Here is a 16,079-nt window from a genome sequence, read left to right as displayed (position 1 = left end):
TTCTTTCCCTCTCCTTGTTAAGAATATTGTCTGCACAGAGAATCATACTGTGTGATTTTTATTATTGTAATCATAGCTTTGCTAGCAAAAAAAGTATTTTCCTCATAGTAAAGGACTTATTTTCATAATTCATCATCCTTGGCAGCTTCATAATGAGATAAACTCAATGATTCTTTGTCTTCATTGCTCCTTCGGAGTTCAAGCTGAATTATCAGAAAGGAGTATGGACATCTTCTTGGAAAATTATTTATAACAATATCATTGTAGAAGTGAAAGTAATCTGTGAATGTGACAAATGTACAGAGTGCCTGCTCCACCAAGACTCTCAATCTGGTGAACTTCAAACTTCTCTTTTTTCCTGAGTTTCCAGAGAAGTGTGTGTTCTCAAAGGCAATGAAGGTTTATGGGATCACCCCTCAATCTCATTAGCAACTTTCTGGCAGTTCAAGTATTTATCCTATATTGATTGTTCATCATTAACTTAACAGCGAGCAAAACCTGGCTGTTAATTTTATCTATCATCTCAATCATTTTTTTTCTGAATATCTTATGGGGATGATGTCTCTCAAGAATGGGATTTGTTTCAAAGCTAGCATAAGAAAGATTTATTTGTCTGTCCTAGAAGTCATAGCAGTAAGAATGAGTATTCTGTCTGAGCTATAGTAAGCAAACTCTTATGTGTGTGTGTGTATATATATATAAAATTCTGTATATACGTGTGTGTGTTGTATGTATGAATGCTTGTATGTATATTCTCCCCATTCCAGATTATTCAAGAAAAAAAGTTTCACATTGGTTTCACTTGGCCTAAATGATGTTTTACAATACTGATGCTTAATGTTTGAGATGTTTTACCACAGAGAAACTAGCACGCAACAATAAACTCTATCCATTGAGAAACCATGTGAAATAAAATAAGTGCATGCCGTATAGATCTTCAGTCTCTAGATCTCTACCTTCAGATGTAGTGAATTTAGGTCAGGAAAATTAGAGTGAATGAAGCCTTTTATTTTTGTTCTGAATGGATGTTTTGTCCTTTATCCCACAAGATGGCAGCAAAGGAAAATGGTTGCTGAAGCACAAGCCAAAAACATTCAAGGACACTTAAGCATTTAAGTTTCCCCTGTGATTAATAAGATACTGAAAATTCCATTGTGCAGGAGAGAGGAGAGGTTGTAGAAAGCCACCTGGGGAGCTTGCCAATCTAGTGAGAGCTTAATGAAGTTCCTTGCTATTATCTTTGAGTGTGTGCCTTAACAGTGTGGTAACAGCACGGCAGCTAAGCAAGGTCTCCTGGGCTTCAGCATCCCGATCTCTAGTGCTAATTGCTGGATTCTGAACAAATTTAGATGTCCCCTCCCACCTCCTCCTGCAACAAATATCCCTCTGGCTCCTTCTAAACTGTTCTTTGCCCAAGGTAGCACTTATACTTATGGTGACGCTTGCACCTGGGGGACACACTGGTGGCAGCACAACTGTCTCACTTTCTGCTGTTTTACTCTAAGATCCACCTGAGTAATAGAATCCTGTTTTGAGGGGGTTTGCCATCTGGCAGTCTTACCTAGAGCTATTCATGCAGAAATCAGGGTAACTCTTTTAGCTGGTTTTAATTGCCAGGGGAACATTTCTGTTTCCACCAGTGACTGTGCTGCATGCGAATAGAGATTAAGTCAAAAAAAAAAAAAAAAAAAGGGTTCTTGGCAGCATCCTGCATTTTCATTCATGCATTCTTTCTATAGGCAAACAGGGCATTGGTATTCTAATTACCATTAAAATATTCAGGAGACTTTTTTCCATTTTGAGTGCTCGAGTGTCTAAATAAATGAGACAGAAGGCAAAGTCTGAAAAAGTAGCATAGAAAAGTGAAGGCATCTTTCCAAAGACTCTACTAGAGCTTGAATCAGGACCCAGATCTTAGTCAGGTCTGTAGATGGTCCTGCTCTCTGCTACTTGTCCTGCTTTAGATTGTACTGAACACCAAGGGTGCCCTGGGTGATAACAGGACACTGGTAAGAGGGACTATACAGTCTTTGCTTATCATAGAATCACAGAATGCTTAAGGTTGGAAAGGACCTCTAGAGGTCATCCAGTCTAACCCCCCTGCACACGCAGGGTCACCTAGAGCACGTGGCACAGGACTGCGTCCAAGCGGGTTTTGAAGATCTCCAGAGAAGGAGACTCCACAACCTCTCTGGGCAGCCTGTTCCAGTGCTCTGTCACCCTCACTGTTAAGAAATTTTTCCTTAAGTTCCTGTGGAAATTTTGGTGCTTCAGTTTCTGGCCGTTTCCTCTAGTTCTGTTGGTGGCCACCACTGAAAAGAGGCCAGCACCATCCTCCTCACTGCCTCCCTTGAGGTACTTGTATACAGTGATCAGGTCCCCTCTCAGCCTTCTCTTCTCCAGGCTGAACAGGCCCAGCTCCCTCAGCCTCTCCTCATAGGGCAGATGTTCCAGGCCCCTGATCATCCTTGTAGCCCTACGCTGGACTCTCTCCAGCAGCTCCACATCCCTCTTGTACTGTGGGGCCCAGAACTGGACACAATACTCCAGATGCGGCCTCACCAGGGCTGAGTAGAGGGGCAGGATCACCTCCCTCGACCTGCTGGAGACGCTCTTCTTAATGCACCCCAGGATCCCATTGGCCTTCTTGGCCACGAGGGCACACTGCTGCCTCATGGTCAACTTGTCATCCACCATGACACCCAGGTCCCTCTCTGCAGAGCTGCTCTCCAGAAGGTCAGTCCCCAGCCTGTACTGGTGTCTAGGATTATTCCTCCCCAGGTGCAGAACCTTGCACTTGGCCTTGTTGAATTTCATGAGGTTTTTCACTGCCCAGTTGTCCAGTCTGTTCAGGTCCCTCTGGATGGCAGCGCAGCCCTCTGGGGTATCAGCTACTCCTCCCAGTTTGGTATCATCAGCAAACTTGCTGAGGGAGCACTCTGTGCCTTCATCCAGGTCATTGATGAATAAATTGAACAGGACTTGACTGAGGACTTACCCCTAGGGGACACCGCTAGCTACAGGCCTCCAACTAGACTCTGCACCGCTGATCACCAGCCTCTGAGCTCTGCCATCCAGCCAGTTCCTAATCCACCTCACTGGGCACTCATCTATCTCACACTTCCGGAGCTTGCCCAGGAGGATGTTGTGAGGGACGGTGTCAAAAGCCTTGGTGAAATCGAGATAGACGACATCCACCGCTCTCCCCTCATCTATCCATCTGGTCATTCCATCATAGAAGGCTATCAGATTAGTCAAGCAAGATTTCTCCTTGGTGAATCCATGCTGACCACTCTTGAGCACCTTCTTGTCCTCCATGTGCCTGGAGACAACAGCCAGTATGAGCCGTTCCATCACTTTTCCGGGGACGGAGGTGAGGTTCACTGGCCTGTAGTTGTCTGGGTCCTCCTTCTTGCCTTTTTTGAAGACTGGCGTGACATTGGCCTTCTTCCAGTCCTCCAGCACCTCCCCCGTTCTCCAGGATCTTTCAAAGATGATGGAGAGCGGCTTAGCTATGACATCCGCCAGCTCACGCAGCACTCTGGGGTGCATCCCATCAGGGCCCATGGATTTGTGGGTATCCAGTTTCCTTAGGTGCTCTCTGACCCAATCTTCCTCTACCCAGGGTGAGTCTTCTCTCTCCAGGCTTCTTCTCTTGTCCCTAGGGCCTGGGCTCTAATGGGCTGCCCTTGGTAAACACCGAAGCAAAGAAGGCATTGAGCAACTCTGCTTTTTCTGTGTTATTCGTAACCAGGGTGCCCATCCCCTTCACCAGTGGACTTACGTTTTCGCTGATCTTCCTTTTGCTGTTAATATATTTGAAGAAGTTTTTCTTGTTATTTTTAATGTCTCTTGCCAGATTGCATTCCAAACTGACTGACTACGTTCCTGTATTTCTCCCAGGGGACCTGTCCTTTTTTCCACATTCTGTATACTGCCGCCTTCTGCTTGAGCATTGCCACAAGCTCCCTGCTCATCCACACAGGTTGCCCCCTCTGCCTGACTTCTTACACACAGGGACGCACTGTTGCTGGGCGTGGAGGAAGTGCCGCTTGAAAACTAACCAGCTCTCTTGGGCCCCCCTTCCTTCTAGAGCTCTAGCCCATGGGATTCTTCCGAGGATGTCTCTGAAGAGGCTAAATTTGGCCCTCCTGAAGTCCATCGTTGCAAGGCTACTTACAGCCCTGCCACCTCCTCATTGGATCCTGAACTCCACCAGCTCGTGGTCACTGCAGCCGAGGCAACCCCCACCTTCACATGCGAAGCAGGACTATCCTTCATGCTGGGCACATACAATGAATGCAGTAGGATGATGGGTGAAATGCAGCAAGCCTCAAACAAAGCCTTCTTGCTCAGGCTGAGCAAACATCAGCTATTTTTTACATGATGCCAAAGAACTATCGGGACAAGACCTGCATGTCTCTCCATCACATGTGGCATTCCCAGAAAAGAAACCTGAGCATCTTCTCACCAACGTACTCCAACCTGTTGCCCAGGTGGACAAGTGGATCAGGACACTACTGCTGCCTACGGTAAATGCAGCCATGCCGAACCAAGGGCTTAACCAGGCCTAGAGAAGGTTTGGCCAGCTTGAACGTTAATCTAAAGACGGGCTTCGCCTCTCTCTGACTTTGCCCCCGCTTCTTGCTGTCCACCATCCGCCCCATTGGTGATTCCTTAGCGAAAAATCCCGCTTAGATTCAGACTACAAGCAATTATAATTGTGGCCTGTCTTCAGGCCACTCACAGTGACACGGTCCAGCATCGCTGCAAAGCTTCACACTTCATGTGCCAGTGTGAGCATCACCAGTATCCGGCTGGGGATCTTACCCAGATGTACCACAGTTTTCTCAGATCAAGCTTAAGTCTTTTCCAGGCCATCAAGGGCACTGGCCAAGTGCAGCCTGTTCATAGTTCTCCACCTTCTTGGGATTAAAAGAGAAACATTCAAAGCATACAAACATGCACTTAGTATAAGACTTTAAAGCAAGTGCAAAGGAAACTTTTGCTGTGTTAGAGTGGACATTTAAAATATTATGAATTATTCAGTCTTCCAAAACTCTGGCAGATGCTCTGAGGATGGACTGTGAGTATTTTTTTAAGCTGAGGTGTTTCTGTCTAAGAAAAATGCCACTCTCCATTATTCTGAGCTTGAAGAATAATGAAAGAATCAATCAAATCCTCTAACAGTGACAGAAAACACACAAAAATCCACATGAGACTCTTTTGGGGCTCTAAGAGGATTAGATTCCTCAGGCAGGATCACTTCTACGGAGGCTTGTTTATGGAGCGAAGAAAAATAGTTGGACATTTGTGTAGCCAGTTCAACAAAGCAGACAGTAGAAAACTTGCATCCTATCAGAAGCAACATAACTCATTTCTTTAGGCCTGGGTTCAGATCAAGAACCTGAATTCCAGTTTGACTCTGACATAGACAGGTCAAGCAGCATCGAACAAATCCCTTTAGTGTTTAGCACTTTTCATTTCCTTCTCATTCCATATTTTTTTTTCTATTTTTGTTATTAATTCTTCAAGGGCTGTTTCATACTAGAGATACTGAAGTACTTGACAAAGTGATTTATGACACCTGAGACTCTCGAGGAGTCCCATCATGCTATATCCTGCATGAAAGGATAGAGATGAGGGGGTACTGGTTCTTACTGGTACTGCAGGTGATGTGGTCAGAACACAAGCACATGGCTGAATTCTCCCCCTCATCTGCAGTGCCACTGTGCCTGGCCCTGCAAACAGATGATGCTTCCAGAGCCACTGGAGAGAGGGACAAACTCCACTTGTATCACATGTTGCCGGGGGAAAAGAGGGATTCTCACCCCATCTAGAGACAAACCAACAACAGGCTGGTGTAACATGAAAGTGTGATGTGGGTTAGCCAGATGACTTAGACTTATCATTTGGCTCATGGAATATAGTGTTTTAGAGAATAGAGTGCATACATTTTATATAACGCATATATGTGTGTGTGTGTGTGTGTGTATATATGTATATATATGTGTGTGTGTATATAGAATGGAAAAGTCTTTTAATATAAACCTTCCACTTTAAAGTTAGAAACTGTTAGAAAACAGTTATGTATTCTACAAGGTGAAAACTACTAAGCAAATTTTAAAATTTCACAGCTGACTAAGATGACTTCCAAATGACTTCAACCATTCACAGACCACGCACTGACACTGGGTGTCAGACCGTATTTTTCCTGTTTTGGAGATGATTGGAGGAACCAGAAACTTCATGAGTTATATTTTTTTCATGAGGGTTGTTTTTAAACTAACAAACAGGCTTTATTCTGCAATTGCAAGAGACTATTAGCAGGCACCCAGCCAGTGGCAATTGGTACCTCTATCGGGAGCAATGGTTTGGGGTACTGCTGGAGTATGGCTGTGCTGGCTAGCACAGTTGTGCTGAGATATGCACACTGGAAGGTGCAGTCATATGAATTCTTATGCTCACATAGGTCCAGGAGGGAGAATGTGTTACTTTCATGTCAGTCTTCACAACGTGGCTGACAGCTATACAGGACAAAGACACTCAAAAATCATACCCCAGGCCCAAAATGAAACATTAGAATTGCTGCAGATTTCCAGGAAGAAATTATTTAGAGAGGTCCTTCTGTCCTCCCTGTCTCCCTCCTTCTTATTTCAATTCCTATCCTATTCAAAGAATGATTATTTCACATCAAAGTCACCCGTTTTCAATTTGGTATTCCAAACCTGTTCAGATTAGTTTGTGCCCGAGAGCTGACTTGCAGATTTCCAAAACCTTATGTAGCCTTTCAGCTCTTTGGGCAAAGACAGGTCAATTCTATGTGCTTTAATTTGCACTCTAAACATTCAGTCAGCTATAAATACAGCAGGATTATAAATTTATATAAATATATTTATATAATGTATAAATACAGATATTCTTGGACATATCTGCCTTACTTGTTCCTGGCAGAGTTGAACATGAGAGAAGAGCATTTGATGCTCATTTGTAAGAGGCTCATGTGAGTTAAGGGCTCCTTTTGAAACATGGTGCTTTGTAAAGGATTGAAAACAGCTGACCTCTCTCCACATTAGCATTCTGTGCTGGTAAAAGAGTGAGTCTACTTAAGAGTGTCACCAGCAAGCACGAAGAGGGGGAAAATTGTTCTGAACTACCAAAACACTGATTACAAAGTAAATGGATCTCACAGGAAACACTGAAAGTGTTTCTAATGCTAGTCTCTGTAAGCAATACGACAGATTTTCAGATGAATTAGACTGTGATAGTCAGCAGATGTGATTGTGTTCCCAAATCATTTTTAAGACAAGCTGCCTAATCTTTTTTCAAGCTGTTTGCCTCCAGCAATGACTTGTATTATTATCGTTTTTGGGGGGACTTGTTTGTTTTCCACAAAATCACCTTAGATTCTTTGGTCTTTAGCACTCATAATTTCTTAAAACGGAGGTGAGACTTAGATCTATCCTTGTTTCATGGCAGCTTGTGTCAGCTCTCCTGGTCTGGACCAGGTTTCTCACATATGCAAATTTTGCCTGTGAATGTGGATCCTTTCTGTGTCTGTACCTGTGGTTCTTTATAGCTTCCATCAATCTGGAATTAGGAACAGCTGTTTTACAGAAAACAATGGAAGAATTTGCACTGAATTCTAACAAGTGTTCACATAATGCCAAGTGTAGGATGTTTCATCTGCTAAATTCATTTTATAAGACTGTGCATACAAGTGTTTCAGCATCAGCCAACTTGATGTAACTCAGCCAAGTGCTATAGAAAAGGTCAGGAAAGATATCTGTTATGATCTGATTGCTTTGGAAAAGGCTGTGCAACTTTAGTAGCCTCTAATGTGCTTTGGCAACCACACTATTGAACATCTTTGTGCTCTTTGGGGCTTGAATTCAGCAGGTGTTCAAGTTTCAGCATAAGGATTGCCAAGACTAGAGTTGCCTTCTAATGTTGGTAGGATCGTGATTTTGAGGAAAAATCAATAGCAAAGGTCAGATTAGGAGGGAAAATCACAGAGCTGTCTGAGATACAAAGACTTCAGTAGCCATTTTGTGCTGTTTGACTTGGAAGGAATGTCCTCACTTGGGCTACAGTAAAACTTTGGCCTGGTTTGTTTGTTATTTGGTGTTAAGGATCTTATATCTATCTCTTGAAGACTGACATGTACGTCAGTGCAGCAGAAGCCTAAAATAAGCAAGAAATCTTCAGAGACAGCTGAGAAAAGTTAGATTTCCCTGAAATATGGAGGAAGTACAGTGTACTATTATAAAAATACCATTAAGAAAAGTATTTGCTATTCCACTGGTTGCAATAAAAATTGCAGGACTTGTCAGTCTGACAAGCTTTAGTTCATAGCACAAAATACCTGAAATCAGAAATAAACACAAATTTCCTGCTGAACTATAAATTTAATTTATTTTGATTGTCCTGACCTTGTAAAGAGGATACCAGTCCCAAAGCATCTTCTGGCTGGCTCCTGATGAACAAGGTTTCTTGCTTTCAAGTGTTTTAGCTGTGTTCTTGGAAGAGAAGGTGCAGACTAGACTCCAGTCATGTCTTTCTGGGGATACCTCTTGACTTTCTTCCAGCAGAGCAACAAGAGAAATGTTCCCTCTCACAGGCCACAGGTATGCATAAGTGTTGGGATGGCAAAGGATACTCTTTACTAGTCAAAATTAGTAACTTGCTTGGATATATGTGCTTCATCTTCCTCATCTCTCAGGTCAATAGTTTTATCCTGCCTCAAAGCAGATATTGCTATGGCATTTATGCTTGTTTCTGGTCTTAAATGCTTTCTTCTAATTTTAAATAATAAAAAATGAGCTTTTGCTATTCAAACTCAATCCTGATATTTCTAGTTATACTAATCTAAGAAGAGAGATAATTCCTCTGTAGACTGTCATACCCTGAATCTTTTCACTCATCAGAGATAGGGAAGGGGAAGCCGGAAATCATAATGTCTCTGCAATAAGGACTTTTTACATAGTTCAGGAACAAGCCTAGAGGGGTCTACTATGAAGAGCTCTGTGGATATAACTTACTTTAGTCATCTGCAACTTAATCCTCAAACTGTTTAGTGAACAAGGTCATTATATTTCAGAATGGTTATTTGGACACAGCAAGATTCATTGCTGACATCCCCCTGAGCAGCTCTTGCTGATGTTTTCTCTGAATCACATCTAATCCCAGAACACCCTCACTGGAGATCAAGCAAAGTAATTTCTGCTGTCTTGAAGAAGCTTTTTCTCTCCCTCAAATACCAATGAAATCTGTTAGATGCACAATAAAAGGTCTAAACATCATAATTTGTGGGATCAGCTGCCCAAAGGCAGAAGGGAATCCTGGTGCACAGCGAATCAGACAAAATTATATACTTATATAATGGCATTTTCTTTTTAATAGAATGTGAGGGCTTTCAGAGCAGTAAACTGCTCTCCTCTCATTAAATGCATTGAAAATGCCACCCCAGGATAACCCACGAGAAATCCTGATTTCATGTCCTGAAGCAGAGTTATATTTCTTTAAGAAATCCAACCTGCCCTGAAACTATCCCTGATATGAAATAGCCGGCAGGGTTCAAAGGGCTTTTAAAAGGCTTGAAGTACACTGGAAAACTATGTTCTTTTTTTTTTCCAGAGGCAATAGAAAAGAGAACAGTGTGATTGGTATGTGCACTGAGGTGATACACTATTAATAATTCAAAGCAGCAAAGGCTTTTATTCTGCCTTGCCATTGTTACTTTCCAGCACAAATCTCTCGCCTCTGTCATTTGCTGGGAACTGCTAATCCAAGTGAAATATTAGGACTTAACTTGTTCTCATCTTGGTGGCAGAATTAGGTAACATTCAGTTCAGGAAAGGAAGGGGAAAATTCTTCTCGTCAGCCGTCTTGAAAAGTATGAGAAATACATCATGAACTGCAGGTTGCAAATAGGTAATTGAGTTATTTGGGAGATACTTTCTGAGCATTTAACATGCCTCCCTTTCCTCGCTCTACACAGGTTCAGAGGAAGCCTTATTTCCATTTGTCTTTCACTGCGTCCTGTCTTTTCTATTCAACAAAGTTTTTTTCTGGCTATGGAAATAAAATAAAATAAAAAGCTCAAGAAATCTTGTTAGTCTCAATATCTTACTTACAGAATATCGTATGCTTATATAAAAGTGACAGGGAGGCACTGTGATAAAAATCTGATCTTGCAGGGGATGCTTCATCCATTTAATTCAAGGTCACAGTTCTAGTTATATGGGAAAGTATTAACACCCTCAATGTAGCTGCAGTCATGCAACTGAATTGGCAGGAAGATATCCTGAGATCTCACTAGTGTTCTGTGAGTGGACTCTTTCTGTTCAGATATTATAGTCTTCAACTAGAACAAAAGAAATGTGAAGCTATTGCACTGAACACCAGCATAAGGAAGGAGAAATCATAGAACGGGAGGTGGTGGGGAGGAAATGGAAGAATGAATCTGGGGGAGTAATTAAGTTTCTTTTCCAGTGCTTGATTATAGATGGAGTTTTTGCTGAAATCAATGAAACAATTATGTAAGTGATAAGGAAGCTAAATAGTCTGACAGACTGTTTGCCAATGAGCTGGACCACCAGTCTGGAATGACTCTGGTGTCTTCCACTGAGAGAAACACATAGGAAATGATGTTTTTCAAGGCTTGGAATCTATGCATGAAACACAAAAATTTTGTCATCTTTATCTTCAGAAACATTCCCAAGATTGAGCATTTTACTTCTTTTTGCTTTGGTGGTTTAGCTCAGTAGTGGATAAATAATGCTAAATTCATGGATTAAAAAAAAACAGTAATAATCTTGAAGAATCCACTCTGTCTTTTAGGGCTTCACTGATTGACTGATTGTAGAATTGTTATCTATCAGCACACCCGGGACTTGCATGGGAATTAAGCATAATTTCCACAGAGGTCAGCATAATCTTCATTTGAATTCTTCAAGAGCTAATGGATTCGCTGCCTTTCATGGTAGTTTGTTCCAGTGGTTAATCGTGTTTGCAGTCAAAAGCATGTGCCTTATTTTCCATTTGACCTTGTTTCAGTTCTTATCATAATTTTTGTTCTGCTTTTCTTTGCTAGCTTAAAGAACTCTGCAGAAACTACTAGTTTCTGTCCGTGGTATTTGTTTGTTACAATTAAGCCAACCAACTCCAGAAAAATCCTTTATTTCACACAGTTTGATTCAATTCTGATAGTGATCTTTAGCAGAATTGATTATGAACTATTTTTTGTCGTCTCTCAGTCTTAGGTCACAAGAGAGAGAAACTTAAGCTGCGACAAAACTATGAACCAAGGCCGAAAACCTTAATCTAAATATATAGTCTCGACTTTTAAGCTGTAAAGCTCACATTCCTGTCCCTGAGTTTGGAGCTGAGGGTGGAGTACTTGTGGGTGAGAAGTACATTGGGCATCCGTATGCTGAAAAAGACTTATAATTAGCCTTTGCTTGAGAAGATACGAAGAAGGAAAGTACTAAAAAAAGAAAGAAAAGAAAAAGAGAAGGTCGTTCCAAGAAGACTTGTCTGCTAACATGCATGTAATGTCTCCTGAGAAACAGTAGGTCCTGCCAAGCTGATCTTCAGGAAAGGAGGAATTTGATAAGACACAAGGTGACTGCATGCCGAAGTGTCAGCTTTGGCATGAGGAAGAAGCTTGTGCCCTTACTGCCCTATGAACTGTGTTGAGGCTACCAAGATGCTGAACTGTCATTAAAAAGATTTGTGGTCAATGGCCTGGGAAAGAACCAGCTGTTAAGGTAGCATCTGTCCTCATCTCCTCACATGGGCACCCCTGTGATCTCCTTCCCTCCTTCATACAGATGGGACACATCTGGGCTACAGCTGCTAGCGCATCCAGGCTCCTGGTATCCCCTTCCATGGCAGCAGAGCTGAGGGGAAAGGGCTGGTGCAAGTGCACATCTCTGCCCAGTGCATACAAAGTTCACGGACTTAGCTGACCTGAATGGGAATTCTGGTTCCTAGACATGGCCTTAAGAGTATCTCTCTGGGCTCATCCAGAGGAGGCACTTAATCAAAGCAAAATTACTCAGTGATTTTTTAAAAAAAAAAGCCTAGAAAACCGACAGCCTGCCACAACAGTCACTGTGAGGGAAGTGAGGGAAAATGAGTTGGAACACTTTGCTGTATTTTTGTGATTTTAAGTAACTGATGAGTTAATTGAACCAATGCTTAATATCCTGTTGCTGTGAAAATATTGCCTGGCATATTCACATCACTGCTGTTGCAATCAGAAGTCATATTGTGCGTACTTCTTTTGTTTGAAAAATTTAGATTTTCAGTAAACCACATGACTTTTTTATTAATTGTTTTCTTTTGAATCTCATTGTTGCTGCCATTTGGCAATAGTGGTGCTTGTTTTATAATACTACAAAGCTGAAGGAGGCATTGATTTACAGGCCCTCAAAATGTATATGCACTGTGAATAGGATATCAACATTAACATATTTATTGGGCAGAAAAAATACTTCTGAGTGAGGGAGGTCTTGGTCATGGGAGGTAGTCTGAATGGCATTTTAAAGGCAATGCTGTCTTACTAGCCTTGCATACTGCTGTCATTTTTGCATGAAAAAGCTGAATGAATCAGTTCCTGGAAAGCTCTGTAACTCCTGACAGCCATCATCTGAACAAAAGCTCAATGGAAAATGGGCAAAAATAAAGAGTCTGTGTGCGTGCGGGAAGTGAATGGTGCCTTGAATGGTGCCTAAGCTACTAAAGTGGCCTAAATCAATTAAATATATTGTTCTACATGGAGAGCTAATAAGCAGCAGAAAAGGATTCACAAGGAAGTTAACAAATTGACTGTGCAATTACAGCACTGACCATGTACAAGTGAGGATGTGGTTATTTTGTACTCTGATCATTTTGCTGCATGTTGGCCAAGTCAGTGCTGGAGAAGCTTCCAGTGCTGAAACTTGATGGCATGCAGTACTGGCCATTTTGCTGTTAGACACCATTCCCATGCTCATTCCATGCTCCCTCCCTCAAGGAAGGGAGTGAGAATGGGGCCGACCTTCTTTCAGTGGTGGCCACTGATAGAACTAGAGGAAATGGCCAGAAACTAAAGCATCAAAAGTTCCACAGGAACTTAAGGAAAAATTTCTTGACATTGAGGGTGACAGAGCACTGAAACAGGCTGCCCAGAGAGGTTGTGGAGATCTTCTCTGGAGATCTTCAAAACCCACTTGGACACAATCCTGTGCCATGTGCTTGAGGTGACCCTGCTCGTGTAGAGGTCACTAGATGATCTCTGAAGGTCCCTTCCAACCTTAAGGATTCTATGATTCTATGCTGGATATTTGCAGCCTGGAAACTCTTTAACTCCCATAGATCTGAGGAAAGGGAGATGAAGTTCCAATCATTGCAGAAGTATCAGATGAATTTTTGTGCTCATCTGCACAAAAAAAAATGTGCACATGCTTTTCAAAATCTGCAAATGACTGTGAAGTAATCAGGAATGAATTAAACCTGACAATATTGAGTATTTTTCTTGTATGTGCAAGAGCTGTTATTTGAACTGCTTGTTTTTCAGTTAGCACTCACTCCTCTAGATGATGAGATGCCTTGGCTTTGATCTAGATAGAGGTAAACTATTTTTTTCTCTTGAGTTTTAATGTGGGCTAAGAATAGATACCCCGACAGGTATTGGTAAGCAACTGTTACATTCTAGACAGTTTTAGTAAGATTCATTAATGGTATGAATTATATTCCAGAATATTTTTTTAATCCTGCCAACACCAGCACACTTGCCACAGATTTGGGCTTTGCTAGAATATAGGGGTTGTAGTTCCAGATGTATGCACATGGAGCACTGCAGAATAATTTCAGTACAGAACTGCTATATAACTATTCAATATTCCATCTGCATTAATGAAAAAAAACTGGTGCTTCGAAGTTGGCATAAACTACCCTTGATGTAGCTAATCGAATGTTGCTTTTCGTAGAGGTATTCTGTGGATTTCAGTCTGGTTAGCCAGAAAATATTTAAATTAGAAGAACTTATGGCACAAAGCTTGTTGAAGGGACTGAGGTAGGAATTTCTAGGCAAGCAGGTGGCTGCTGCTTGTTTCTGGTCTGCACATTTGTTGAAATAAATAAAGTGACAACAAAGAACTTAGTTTTTGCCAGTGCTTTCTCCTCTTAATAGGAAGACTCTTACCCTCGATATTGGCTAGCTAGTCTGGACAAAGTGTTACAATATCAAGATAATACGCCTTTATTACACAGGTGTCTACAATTTAAAGGATATTAACCACATGTTTTGGCTTTATAGTTCGCTCTTGTACGAACAGTGCTAACCAGTATGAACAAGAAACCCTTAGGACAGAGTAGTAAGAGAAAACTCAATACTCTAATGATGCCATAAATTAATGGAGTGAGACTGTGTGCATAAATAATGGCTACTATTCCATTGAAAAGAGATTCTACAGCAGGCAACGGCATTACTGAACCTCAAGGTCATCACACTTGGAAAAGAAACAAACAATATAATTGCATGGGTGACAAACAGCCACTTCATGTAGACAAATAACAACAGGTGAAATTCCAGGAAAGAATTATTCCATGGGAATGAGCGGATTTAGGAAATTCTTTATCTGGTCACCACAGACTCAGACTTCATTAGCAGACAATTCTGCTTGGGAACATAGTTATGCAAATGAGGATTTTGAAGGGGATAACACAAAAATTCATCTGTATCTGTGCAAAGAAGGAGATTTGTGCCCATGCTAAGAAGCTGTAAAGTTACCTTCACATCTCCAACCTCAAATCCCATTGTCTAGTTAATACTTGCTGCTAATTGTCATTACAGGGATTGGCAGCAGTGGTGAGAATTAGTGAACGCATTCAACAGGGATATATATTTAGCCAAAATTAAATGTTTTGGGAACATGGAGAAGTGAGTCCTTCCGCTATAGAAATAAGCTGAGAAGGAAAGCTGTTTAATGAGCTAGTTTAAACAGCTAAAATTTACTACTCTAGGGCATAAAACATGTCCTTAAATACGAAGTTAATTTAACTACTTCATCTCTTCCTTTCCTACATCTCCTACAGTATCACTGTTACCTTGGGTAGTCTGAGGGCTCTACCTTCCAAGATTCCTACCCTGCATTGAAAGATAGTATCTGTGGGAATTTGAAGAGGTAATCAAATTGGAGCAAGAGCTCTCCTACTGAAAGATTTACACTGGCTGTAATATTTTAGGCAGCTCTTTGCTCTATGTTTTCAGACTTGTACTTCATTGATGCAATTTTCTATGGAATTTCTTTGGTCATTTATATTATTTTCTATTTCTGAAGCCAGCTCCAATATGATTAAATTTTGTACCGCATACCCATCTTCACAATATTTTACAAAGAAAGGTGATATTTTTGTTCTGCTACATTTTCAAGTTTTGATGTCTTTTTTATCAGGAAATCTAGTAAATAGTACAATGTAGGGAATCATAATTTCCTAGACACATTGGCAGCCTTTATAAAAATGGGCCTGGTCCAGTGGTAGCACTCTTGAGGAATCTCAGTTTTGGTTAAGGAGTGGATAATGGCCTCCTGGCAAGAACTGTGTTTGCTTGTGAAAAATCTGTGTGTCACACAGTATTGGATGTGAGAGGTCTTGGCTGGGGATTGCTGCATGATTCCAGGCTCTGCTCCTGCCATTTGCAGTTTATATTAATGATAAGGTTTACTGAGACAAACCTTGGTGCTTTGAGCATACAGGCCTGAAGAAAGTTTGTTTGTGCACTTTACAAATTCATGTGAATCACAGCAGCAATGCAACTTTGAAATATGTTTATTGTTTCCAAGGGGAAGCTGTATCGCCTGAATTATCCTCTTCTGCTTTTGATATAAGGTGTGTAGCACCTTGGTGTGACCTTGTAGCAAGCCAACAGGATTATCTCTATTCTGGCACACAAAAAATTGGGGAAACCTTAGTCTTGGCCTTTCTTGCTTCTGAGAAAACTAAACAAGAGTTTAGCAGTGAGCTTTGTCTTCTACTGTACTTCAACACAAACTCATTTTGTATCCTTGAAGAGAGCTCATTTGGTAGAA

This window comes from Tinamus guttatus, unplaced genomic scaffold (genome assembly GCF_059628265.1).
Source record: "Tinamus guttatus ecotype Peru unplaced genomic scaffold, ASM5962826v1 Tinamus_guttatus_pri_ptg000038l, whole genome shotgun sequence".
Lineage (NCBI taxonomy): Eukaryota > Metazoa > Chordata > Aves > Tinamiformes > Tinamidae > Tinamus > Tinamus guttatus.
This window is presented reverse-complemented; position numbering follows the sequence as displayed.